The sequence below is a fragment of the Leopardus geoffroyi genome, chromosome D1 (assembly GCF_018350155.1).
Source record: "Leopardus geoffroyi isolate Oge1 chromosome D1, O.geoffroyi_Oge1_pat1.0, whole genome shotgun sequence".
Taxonomy (NCBI): Eukaryota; Metazoa; Chordata; class Mammalia; order Carnivora; family Felidae; genus Leopardus; species Leopardus geoffroyi.
Window position 1 is genome coordinate 94,222,636 of NC_059329.1, and position 13,663 is coordinate 94,236,298.

The 13,663-nt window shown below is 36.9% G+C and overlaps 1 protein-coding gene across 4 annotated transcripts in view; it reads right to left on the reverse strand.

Annotated features, from left to right (window-relative positions):
- The window catches only part of LRRC4C (leucine rich repeat containing 4C), a 1,189,111-nt gene that overhangs the window by 927,602 nt on the left and 247,846 nt on the right, over positions 1–13,663 (reverse strand). The window lies entirely within an intron of this gene.

The following is a 13,663-nucleotide window of genomic DNA, read 5'->3' on the forward strand; positions in this document are numbered from 1 at the left end:
GAGGGTCTTAAATTCAGCCCCAGTCCAGTGTTCTCTCTTCTGTTCCTGCTGTCTCCATGAGGATGGGATACAGACAGATACTTGGACAGACAAAATGGGTGGTTTACTCTCTGTAGTTTTTATTCTGAAGACCATACATACTTGTAAGCCCTATAACAAAAATCTAAATGGTTCTGACTATAAACCATTTATTTTTGCAAATCTCATCCACGCTGCTAAGGAAAAGACTGTTTCTTTGGCAACCAGGACTCAAACACTGGACAACCATAGATGTAGAATTATAATTACAAGACTGAAATTCTGCCTAAAAGCAAACAGGAAGCATTTTTTTTTTCCTGAAGCTATTGGCTTTAGATGATTAATATGTTTTAAATAAAATTGCAAGCTTTATTTTGATATGTTCAAGAATGCCAATCCCATGGACCCAGATTCAGAAACAAGACAACAAAGCTACTGCCATGGAGGGAATAGACTGTCGTAGCTAAAAGCAAGTCATCTGAATCCAGATTATCCAGTTAACATTCTCAGCTCTATAATTTCATGAGTCACCTTGGGCATCACAACTGACCTCTCTGTGCCTTTTGCTTCATCTGCTGAATGTGAGGGTTAAGTGAATTAATATATGAAAAGCTCTTGGAATGGTGCCTGGGGTGAGCTAAGCAACCACAGCTGAGTATCAGGATCAGAAGTACTGTGAACATATCTCTATGCATCTCTCTTCACAGCCCAGAAGTAGGAGGTATTTCACCAATTTTTTTTTCCTTCTCTCTCTCTCTCTCTCTCTCTCTCTCTGTCTCTCTTTCTCTCTCTCTCATTGTCTCTCTCTTTGAGGCAGCCACATACAATTGTTAGATCAGAATAAGTCTTCACATTTTTTTTCCCTTCAGATGATGGATGGCAAAACTAAAATAGGTCTTCTTAAGATAATGTTTTTGAGTGTCCAGCTGGTGGAGACAGGAAAAGCAATTTCAGTGAGACAAGAGAGCCTTCAGGAACAGATTTGGAGAGAAAGTATTATCTTGGCCTTCTAGAAATAGAAGTGCCATGATGCAGACTGCAAGGAATGAAGATTATCCACATAGTCATTTTGCAGCTCAGTAAAAGAAGAAATGATGGAAGATAGAAGATGGCCCTGCCAAATTCCAACTTGGCCAACCAGCCTGCTGACACTGATGCACACCTGATTGAGCACCATACCCTGCTTTGCACTTTTAACATCTTGGGGGTGGCCTGATTTTAGCAGAGGCAGCTTGGTGCCCAAATCTTTATACAGAGGACAAGCTCCAACCAGCCCAACACTTACCTAGTGGACAAGTCTGCTAGCCAAGAAATCTCTTTGAGAGAGACAATGCTTTCCTATGGGGAAAGAGAACATTCTCAGACTCAGGGCTTTAATAGAACTACTCTATTTTGACACTGCAAGGTCTGTGTTGCATGGCATCATCTGATTGTCAGTAAAATTTTTGTATTCACTGATTAATCTTTGTCTTCATTATACTTTTTCTTTTTTTAGTTTTCCAGCTTTATTTTGATATGACTGACAAAAATCATACATATTTAAGATGTCCAACATATGTTTTCTTTAATAGTGGTAAAATAGGGGCACCTGGGTGGCTCAGTTGGTTAAATGTCCGACTTCAACTCAGGTCATGATCTCCCAGTTTGTGGGTTCGAGCCCTGCGTCGGGCTCTGTGCTGACAGCTCAGAGCTTGGAGTCTGCTTAGGATTCTGTGTTTCCCTCCCTCTCTGACCCTCCCCTGCTTGCACTCTGTGTCTCTCTGTCTCTCAAAAATAAATAAATGTTTAAAAAAAATTAAAAAAAATAGTGGTAAAATATATTGAGCACCTTGTATGTGTTTTCATTCTTTCTTCTTGTTCTTTCTTCTTTCCTTCCTTTCAATGCTATTCATCAAAATCACTAGGTGCTAGGTGCTATGGAATAAAATGATCAACTCAGCCAAGTTCCTTGTCTGCCAGTATCAGGAAGAGTACTACACAAGTAAACGAATGAACAAGATAATTATAATGTATGGCAACGTATACTAAAAAGATGACATATGATGTGGATCACCCTGGAGGACTGCCCAATTTAGATTACATGGCAAGAAAGGGCCTTTTTGAGGAAATGACTTTTAGTAGAGATGTATGGCTGAAAAAGAATACCAGGTCTTCTTAGATCCCAGTTTTTTTGTGAGCATGAACATGTACAAAAGCCCTGATGTAAGAAAGACTTTGGTATGTTCTGGGAACATTAAAAAAAAAAAAAAAAAAAAAAGAGCAAAAAGGCAAGTGTGGCTGAAACACAGTGAACAAGGGAGTGTATGAGATAAACTTGGAGATGTCAGCATGGATAGACTGTCCAGGACCATATAGACCATGGTTGTAAGATCAGGATTTATTCCACAAATGATACAAAGCAAATGAACATATTGAAAAAAGGTAGTGCCATGGTTTAATTTATAGGTTCAATTATTTAGACTGTGGCATGGCGATTGAGTTGTAAAGGAGTAAGAATGGAAACTTGTACACCAATTGTGAGGCCACTGCAATCCCAAAGGTGATAGGTAATAGTGGCTTACACTTGGACATCAGCTAAGGAAGCTCATCCCACTTAAGCATTACACCAAATATTCAAAGGAGAGCTATGTCTTCCCCATCTCAGAGATGAGTTAACAAAGGCTACTAGCGATTGCTGCCTAAAATTACTCAGCTTCTAAGTGATAGAGTCAAGACTCAAACTCAGATCAGTATGGCTCAAAAATGAATTTCCTTTCCTGTAGACTTTGGACTCGTGCCTCTTTAGCAGTTCTTGCAAAAGAACCTTAAAATAGCCTTCAAAGATCCTGAATACTTAGTGATGCTTGCTATGAATGAGCAGTGTTCTAAGCGTTTTCTATGCATTGGCAAATTAAAATTTTTTTTAATGTTCATTTATTTTTGAGACAGAGAGAGACAGAGCATGAACAGGAGAGGGTCAGAGAGGGAGACACAGAATCTGAAACAGGCTCCAGGCTCTGAGCTGTCAGCACAGAGCCCGGGACACAGGGCTCAAACTTACGGAGTGTGAGATCATGACCTGAGCCAAAGTCAGATGGTTAACCAACTGAGCCACCCAGGCGCCCCTATGCATTGGCAAATTTAATTTCCACAAGAATTCTGTGAAGTTCCTGCTATTCTTTTCCTCTTTTTACAGATGAGTAAGTAATTTGAGTCTTAAAGATGTTAAACTAGTACATGTCAAAGGCAAAACTTCAAACCAGACAGGTTAGCTCTGTTGCCATGCATTTAACCACTAAGCAATTTAAGAATAATCCTTCTCTGCTGGCCAGTGTTTCTACACTCAAGTGGTATACTTTAAACATACCCGGGAAAATAGCCACCATTAACCTCCTTCCAAACTCCAATTAGGATAAGGATTTACACAAAACATAGAAAAGCTTTTTGTGGCAATTTCATGAAAATGCTAAAGATTAGACAGGCAGGGCTTCCCACACACCTCAGATGAGAATATGGGAGTATATCGGAAAGAAAGTGAACAAAAGATTTGTCTTTTAACCATTCTGAGGTCTCAGAATCAACGTTTCTACCAGGTCTGCTTTTTCTAATATAAATGTAGGAGACAGATTGAAATGCCAAACTAAACTGTTCAATGTTTTAGAAAATGTGGTTTCTCATAGGCCGCCTCAATTCAAGACACATTTGTCTGATATCTTCTGCAAATTTTCAACAAGTTGGGTTTGTGGATTCTTAAAATTAATCACAGAAAAATCTCATATTCCAACAGAATGGGAGTGACCTAAAAAGGGCTGCCTTCATTCTCTGCTAGGGCTCTAACAGCATCCTCACAAAGCTCAAAAATCAACTTGAATAGCTAGAACTTTACTCTGAGTTTTCCCTAGTTACCTTCACTGTGACCTTAACCACTTGCTTTAGAATTACTCTGCTATTTCCATTTACCCCTTAATTGCCCCAGGTCTCATCACTTAGATATGTAAAATTTAGCTAATTTAGGCTTTGCAGGGACTCAACCTTGAATAGCTTGCTCCAAAGCTTGAAGATCTTAGTATACCATAGAAGAGAGAAACAAAATAGACATTTTAGGTTTTTTTCCCATCTAATTTCTTTAACTAATGCTAATAATAGCTAGTTAATAATAGTTAACTAACTAATAATACTGATGGACAATATTTGAGACTTTGCATGTGTAATCTTATTTAATCTCATAACAAAGGAGGATTGTATTGTCATTCTTATTTTTCTTATGAATGTTAAGGCCATGTAATCAGAACCCGAGGTATCTGATTCTACACATTGGTTTGTTACCTTGTACTTATACTCCTAAGTATACTATAGTACAGAGTATAAATGTATACATTCTGAAGTATTACATAATATAGGATATAGATTAAAATATATTCCTAAACATATTGTAATATGCTTACAATGCCAGTCCAAATCCCTTTCCATTTCCCCAGTCAGATTGACAATGTGCTCTGCAATGTGGATCGGGGCCAATAGGGCCTAAACAACTTAGTCTCAGGTTTTCAATCTGATATGCAAATTCATAATCACACTGGGAGCTTTTGAAAAGTGCTGATTATGCCCTTTCCTGGCCTGGAAGATTCTGATTTAATTGTTCTGATCTAAGGCCTGGGCGTCGGTTTGTTAAAGTTCCTCTGGTGGTTATAAACATCTGGGGGTACAACATAACCGCTCTGAGCAATAACACCACCTGCACAGACTAAATGGTCTCCCCAAAATTTATACATTACAGCTCTAATCTGCAATATGACTGTGTTTGGAGATAGAAACTTAATTTAAGGAGATATTTAAGGTTAAAAGAGGTCAAAAGATCCTATCCTGATCTGATAGGATTGGTGAATTTTTAAGAAGAGAAAGGGACACCAGCAGCGGGTGTGAGGAAAAACCATGTGAGGACACAGCAAGAAGGTGGCCACTGCAAGCCAAAGAGAAAGGCCTCACCAAACTCAACCCTGGCACCTTGGTCTTAGACTTGGACTTCCCAGCTTCCAGAATGGTGAGAAAATATATTTGTTAAGCTTCCCAGTCTAGGGGATCGTGTTACAGCAGTGGGAGCAGACTAACACAAGTGAGTGCTGTGGGCTGGTAAAGAGGCCAGCACCTGCATGTGAATAGAAAGGTGCTGGGGCCCTGAGCTGGTGGCATCCAACCCCCTTGCCCTTGTGGAAGCCAGCCTAGGAATGGAGTAAATAGAGTGGGAAATAACTTCAAAGACTGGAAAGGACCTGAGCCTCACAGTTTATCATCTGTATACTGTTCAGTGACAGGAAAGAGCAGTATTTAGAAAAGACAAGGAATCGAACTCTTAAGATTGAGGCTTCCGGTCTTCTTTCTTTCTCCACCGCAGGGTAAAGATAGACCATGCTCTCTTCCCTCTCTATCATCCCCTAGTGTAAGCTATTGACTCCTTACATCTCTCCAGTTACTATGATGCCAAACTACTCTTTACCTTTGTGTTTGTTTACTTTAAGGTATAACCAATGTGTGTGTAGGAGGGTGGGAGGGGGAGAGTAAAGGAGGGTTATAACTGGTCCTGTACCAGGAACAATTTTGAACATTTGAAGATAAAGCATAGTCTATTTTTGCACAGCAACGTTTTCTAATCAAGATTAGTTATGAGCTTGGGCTTTTCCAGTGTCTTGACTAAAGAATGAATTGCAACTTTTAAAAAAACATAGGTGGATCAAATAAAATGTGAAGTTGACTGCCATACAAGAAAATTAATCAAGGTCTGAGAAACAATGATGATTCACTTTTCCCAACAAAACCTAAAGCTGAATATCTTCCCAATGTCATGACAGTGTTTAAAACACATGGTCTAAAGTAAAAATGTAAGCTCTAAAATCTGTTGCACTGAATTGAAAATCTGCTAAGAACAAGGCTTCTGCCTGGGATCTTTAGCTTTCTTCTCTGGTGAAACGGAAGTAATAAAGCTTACCTCCTATGATTTCTGGAGAAGTGAGTGTGTTAACAACATTCTAGAATCTTCTCACATAGTGCTAGAAAAGGGGCTTCATAAGTCTTATTTGATTTTCTTACTTCCTTTCCTAACTCTTACTTCAATACATTGGGTCACTAAAAAGTTAAAATCACTCTGATTCTCAGTTTCCATACATTGTAAACTGTGTTGCATGGTGACAGATTGTAGCTGTATGTGTGGTGAGCATAGCATCGCATATACAGTTGTTGAATTACTATGTTGTACACCTAAAACTAATATAATACCATGTGTCAATTATACTCAAATTAAAAAAAAAAATAGGGGAAAAACATTTGCATAGGATTATGACAGGATATGTGTTAATTCCTCCATAAAATGGTTAACATATCAAGTCCTATGATAACATTTGTTTATACTAAGTTAAAGTATGTAGGGATTTGGGCATTAATCCCCAACTGGGATCTTTTCTCATACAAACATCTCCCTTTCGTAAATAGCTGTGAAGCTGAAGAAATGAAAACTGACAGAGAAAGTGTTAGCCCACTCATTTTAATTTAGTTTAAGCATCCATCACTAACCAACAGGTCACATGACTATCTATGTCTTCTCCCTGAATCTTTTCTGCCATGTAGTGAATGTGTCACAAATTACAAAGGTTTAGTGCTACAAATTTGGAGTGATCACATTAGTCCTTTGAATGGCAAAGTTGCTGTCTCTCAGTTATACCAGATGAAATCATAACAGACTTTGCCTGTTAGGGTTGATACATCCATGCATGTTACAACAGTTAAGTACGGGATGGATACACACTTCTGTACGTACACTTGGTACCCTTCGCATTTCTCTTCTCTTTGAATTACTCAAGTGTTCTCCCAGCAGCCTTAATGAAACTCGACATAAACTGAATTACATTCTTTTAAAACTGGAACAATCACACATCAACTTGCATTAAGTCCCTTCCCCGAGATCTAACTGGTGCATAGAGAACTGTGAAAGCACATTTTGACCTCCATTTGCTACTCTCATTTGTTTATTCTGGAATCAATTTGATTTGATCTCATTATAATATCCTTAAATGTACTAAATCTTGCATTAGTAAAAAGACACATGAAACTTTTACACTAACCTGTTGTCCTATTCTCCATCCAGGGCTGTCAGTTTGTGGTCTACTAGTCTGTGAATGACCTGCCTGCTGCATTTAGTTAGATGAAGCCTTTAAATCTGTTTTCAATAAAGAAATAAATGGACCTCCTCACTTTCCTCCAAATGAGCAGTATATGAAGGACATCTTCAATCACTGTTGGCCGTGGGATTATAGGTGTCTAGTCCTATAATGAGTTATAATGACAGCAGTGACCCAGATAAGAAGGCAAGAAGCTCCAGATTACCAGGCTGCCAGTTGGTAATTACTTCCTGGAGTATACATCCAGGTCCTAAAAGATTGACCACTATACCAGGTATGTATCAATGAACACAAAAACTTTGCTGGTTCTCAATAAAAATGAAAAAAAAAAAAAAAATCTCACACTAGTGAATGGTTGGCAATCACCAATAATTTAAACAACAACAAGAATATTTAAGTAAATTGTGGTCCGTGTAGTTAAAAGATATTCTGAAGTTATTAAAAATATAAATGCTTCTAAAGAATATTTAACATGAAAAGCTTATGATGATAAATTGGTAAAGTCATGACTTCCCCATTCATTATCACCATTCCCAGTTTCTACCTTCTATTAATGAATGTGTTAGTTTTTTTATATGATCTTTATTAACATGTAAATAGAAAGTTGCTCATTCCAAGTGTATATTTCACCCCTCTCTTGCATTTTTTTGTTCCTTGGGGGGGGGGTGGAGTATATAATTCAGTGGTTTTTGTATATTCACAAAGTTATGGAATGATCGCCAATATCTAATTTAAATTACAACATTTCATCACTTCAAAAAACATTTTTTAATGTTTATTTTTGAGACAGAGTGTGAGTAGGGGAAAGGCAAAGAGAGAGAGAGAGAGAGAGAGACAGAATCCAAAGCTGGCTTCAGGCTATGAACTGTCAGCACAGAGCCTGATGGGGGGCTGGAACTCACGAACCATGAGAACATGACCTGAGCTGAAGATCAGACACTTAACTGACTGAGCCACCCAGGCACGCTCATTCTATCACTTCAGAAAGAAATCCTATATCCATTAGCAATCACCGCTCACTGGCTCTTGTCCAGGGGTTAGATATCAGTAATCTACTTTTCATTTCAATGGATTTGCCAGATTGGGACATGCCACGTAAAAGGAGTAATATAATACATAGCCATCTGTGTTTACCCTCTTTCACTGCCCATGATGTATTCATGATTCACACATGTTGAACTATGTATCAGTACATCATTCCTTTTTAGGGGCAAATGACTTTCTATTGTGTGATGTACCATATTTTATTTATTCATTAGTTGATATACACTTGGGCTGCTTCCACTGTAGGGCTATTATGAATAGTTACTATGAGCATTTATGTACAAGTTTTTGTGTTCATGTATGTTCAATTCTGTTCAGTATATACCTATGAGTAGAATTTCTAGATCATATAGTAACTATGTCTAACATTTTGAGGAACTATAAAATTACTTTATAAAAGCTATACTATTTCAATCCAATCATGTCATTGAAAAAAACCAAAAATAAAAAAAAACCTCTTACACAAAATGACCTTAGACTACTTAATTTTGGCATTTTCTAACTATGGGGGCTACAGATTTTTTTTTTTTTTTTTGCCTTTTTAAAAAACAAAGTTCTGAGCTACAGTATTACCGTCTTATTACAGCAAGATTTAGGCCTTGCAATTCTTCATTCAAAAAGATTATTTCTACTTATTGCTACTATGAATTTAAGCAAAACTGGGGACCAGAGAGAGAATTAAAACGTTACAGGGAATTTAGGACTCAGAGAAAATAGAGTAGGAAAGGTAGATAAGTAAAATACCCAGTAAGCAATCAACATTAACTTTGCATTTTTATGTCAAGGAGAAAAAAATGACATTGAGATAAACAACTTTGAGATCAGTGAATGGAAATCAGTAAACTCCCACATTAGGAGGTTAAAAATAGGCTTTGGGATAAAAATGATATTTTTCCCTTTACAGACATTCTTTGTGCAAATAGAGGTAGGTAGAAATTGAAAACAAATTTCACTAAATGCCAGTGCTTCTAACAGCCCAGCGTGTGAAAACCCAGCTGCTCTTTTCTGCTTCATACATTAGCAGGAATAATGGCAAAGACGATGACTTCCTTATTTGCTGACAGTTGTGTTGATGATGCAGGAGGCAAAATAGCATTTCTCTTCTGGGCAATGTTAATTATGGAGTGCTGACAGGAGTTCAAAAATAAATCCCAATCCTTCCAGTCAATGCCCCACATCAATATAATATGAAAAACGTGTAACCCACTGACAAGCATGAGGGAAAGGTATATTCTGCCTGCTGACACTTCTTTTTCAATAAATAAAAAGATTCACAGTAGATTTAAAAACTATTAAGAATAATAGGTTATGTAAGAATAGCAATTTAGAGATCTATTATCTACCTATTTTTATATTTATATTGCTCATTTGGTTCTTTGAAGCAGAAAGAAAATGTACCCTTACGCTCTCTTTTTCAGATGATAATCCCGAGGGTCTGAGAAATTAAGTCACATAGGAAATAACTGGAAGAATGAGGATTTTATTCCAGGCTTCTGTCTCTTCATCCAATACTAAAACTTTTCTGTCTTCCAGACCAAATTTTTGAGCACAGTCCAGCAATTTTAAAGTTATTTATATGGATAATGAGTCAGATTATTTTTTTTTAAGTTGGGCCATATGAATTGTGTGTAACTACACCACATAGTTATTTAGGTCAGCACATTTCCTGTTAGAAATATACTAATGAGGGGTGCCTGGGTGGCTCAGTCGGTTGAGTGTCCGACTTTGGCTCAGGTCATGATCTCATGGTTCATGGGTTCAAGCCCCGCGTCTGGCTCTGTGCTGACAGCTCAGAGCCTGGAGCCTGCTTCGGACTCCGTGTCTCCCTCTCTCTCTGACACTCCCCTGCTCTCACTCTGTCTCTCTCTCTCAAAAATACATAACATTAAAAAAAATAAAAGAAATATATTAATGATGCCAACGTACAATATTTAGAACACTTGAATTTTATTGCCAAGGTACCTGTTGTCAAAAGTACAAGGGGGATTTAATAAATTTTTATTAACCTCTACTATAGTTTTTTTTTCTTAATTTTTTTAATCTTTATTTATTTTTGAGAGAGAGACGGCATGTGAGCAGGGGAGGAGCAGAGAGAGAGGGAGATACAGAATCCGAAGCAGGCTCCAGGCGTTGAGCTGTCAGCACAGAGCCTGATGCGGGGCTCGAACTCACAAACAGTGAGATCACGAACTGTGAGATCATGACCCAAGCCAAGGTCGGACGCTCAACCAACTAAGCCACCCAGGCGCCCCCTCTACTATAGTTTTTAAAGCAGCACTTTAAGTATTATGATCCTCATTTCTTTTTTTATTCTTTTTTTGAGGCAAGAAACTAATAGTTATGAAGGTTAAGGCAACTTACCCCTTACCCCATGTCAAATAACCAGCAAAATAAATGTTTATATACTAAATGTAACTTTTTGTGACCTCAAAGCCCTACTCTTTGCTAATGCTAGCCTGAGAAAACGTAGCTCTGTTTTACAAAAGTGCTTTTCCTTTGAGCCTGTAATTTCACATCTAGAACTGTATTCTAAGAAAAGAATGAAGGGCATATACTATGATTTTGCTAAAATGATATTTATATCAATGTTGTTTACAGTTGCCAAAAACTAGAAGTATCCTAATAAGGGCTCAATTAAATTGTGTTCTATCCACATCATGAGACAGTATGCAACCACTGAGAATGTTGAAATAGAAAGTTACTTATTAGAAAAACAGTATTACAATGTATACTCTTCCTGGTAAACTCTGCTTAACTTGTAAAATTCAACTAGGTATTACATCTTTGGTGGAGTGTCTTCACCATTTCTCATTCCAAATAAAACTAGGTTGCCTCTTCTGTGTTCCAGTAAGTCTACACATATGGATATGATAGTATGCTTAGTTACTTGGGGATCTGCCTCCCCTTATAGGCTATGATTTCCTCAAAGTCAGAGAATGAACTTTAGCCACTTTGATTACCACAATCATAGCTAATTCACCGGTTCATAATTAATATGAGGTATTCAATAAACATCCACTAAAAGAATAAGTGAATAATTCTTTACCACTGTGTTCAACCTATTTCATATTAAGGATCACATAGAAAATAAGATTTCTTTGACTTACTACGGAGAACCGTCATGCTTGTTCACAACGGGAGGAGAAAGATCTTGAGGTTTAGTTGCCCTTGACCTTACCTTACTATCTGAAAGCAGAAAGGAATTTATGACCTCAGCACATGTGTAACCCACTTACTGTATGCCATGGTCTTATGATGTACTAATTTCAATGGTCTGGCAATAAACTGAAACAATGTGGGGGTTTTAATGTGATATCTAGACATTTCTATAGGAAACATTAAAAGACTTTATCAAATATATCTCTCAAAGTTATCTTTAATTTTCTGTAGATTTTATTTTGTGTAAATACCTATTTTAAGAATAGAGTCCATTAGCATGTTTTACAAAAAAAAAAAAAAAAAGCGCCACTAGATCTAAAAGGTTTAAAATTCACTGAAAGGTGCTACCCTGTTTTGAGTATATTACTCTGACTACAAATCATCTTAATTTTAAATGTTTGCTTCATTTGTTAAGTCAAGATTTCTGTTTTTGTTTCCACTTTGAGACTGGGGTGATTTGACTTTAACAAAGCCCACTAAAATGTAGTTAATGAGAGTATTTGTTCATTATTCTTTTCTTGAGACATTATAGTACAGCAGAAATGCTTCCAACAAGACTATAGAAATTCCCCTGGGAAGGAGAAAAGAAGGTTGCTGTTTGGAGTTCACTGGGGATGAAGATCTGTTTCACCCTGGACATCTCTATAGTCAGTATTTTCACATTACCTAAAGAAAAGTCAGAGAGAGGGTCATCGGGAAGAAAGTCAAATGGATAAGGGCCGGGAAAAGGAAAAAAAAAAAAAAAAAAAAAAAAAAGAACACCGGAGCAAATTTACAGAAATCAAAATCAGAAGACTGCCTTCAACTACTCCTCAAGAAATCTTCACACCTTCTTGACGTTCCGTTGGATATATGCGTGCTTCAACAGAAAGGGGTAGCCGTGTTTACAACCACTACGTTTTCATAGCCTGAAGGAGTTTCTATTTATTTGTCATAGTACTGTTGGCCAGAACCGTCACACCCTATGGCTTAATATTCTGCCTATAGCCTTAGACTGGAAATGTTGACAAGGGAAAATATCAGATTATTATCTTACTTTGCTCATTCCATACTCTGATGAGTTGGGATTACATGCAGAGCTATGAAATTAGGGATTTATCTCATCCCTTCCTATTGAACATGTTTTTTTTTTTTTTCCTTCTTTTTGTTTCTTCTGTGCAGGGGAAGAAGTTATACAGACACAACAATGGATGATCTCCAGAGATGAGTATACTTTTCAAATCATAAACCATCCCCCCCCCCATATATCTACCTGTATATATATATACGTACTTCTATAAATCTGGAAGTATGTATAATCACAGCATTTAAAAAAAAATTATCTTGGAAATATTGGACCTTCCCATTGAAAACCAAATGGTTTGGATGTGGTAAATAAGAAAAGACGATCACCTTTTCCATCTCATTATATTCACACATAAAGAATTTGTGGTATGATAATCTTTCCCTTCACTTCTGTTTTAATAAATATACATAACCAAAAGCAATACCTTCATATTCCAAGAAAATTCAAATGATTCAATAATTAATTTTCATAGCAAAAGAGTCTTCCTTACTTTCCTTATTCAAATAATAAATATTCATGGAGTGACAACTTTGCTCTAACTAGTATCTATGTATGGGGTATATACAGCAATTAGCAAAACAGATCACAGCTCTGACTTCAAGAACCTCATATTTGAAGTAAAGATGTTTTCAGTATTAAATTACTGACAATTTCTCTGATCTCAAGACATTTTATATTTATAAATTTTATAAATGTATGAAGTTGAACTGAGGAATACTGGAAAGAATGAACTTAGATATTGAGACATATACAAATAATATTCAATGTCACAAATAACCCTGTAACCACATAAATGACACAGATACAAGTTCTAAATATTATTAACTCTAGTTCAAAATCTCCTAAACCTACCCACACCCAGCACAGAAATCACAAACTCTGTATTTGGGCTCATCATTCCCTCAATGGAACCCTACCTCTTAGGAGTTCCCCTGTCCTCATCCATCCTCATTCAAATCCCAGGGGATAAGCCTATCAATTCCATCGTCAACAACATATCCTCTTTAAGTAACTCATAGCCAAATTAAATCTCACATTCTAATGAACCGTAAAGTACCATAATGGTAAGTTATAAGGTCTAGCCATAGGTGAATACTACATAAATATTTCAAATTGTCCACTAGAAACGGGTGACAAAAAACATACAGCAGGAAAAGCATGTATGTACACTATGATACTACTTGAAATACACATACAGATAGTTCTATCAAGTTTTTATTGCACATTA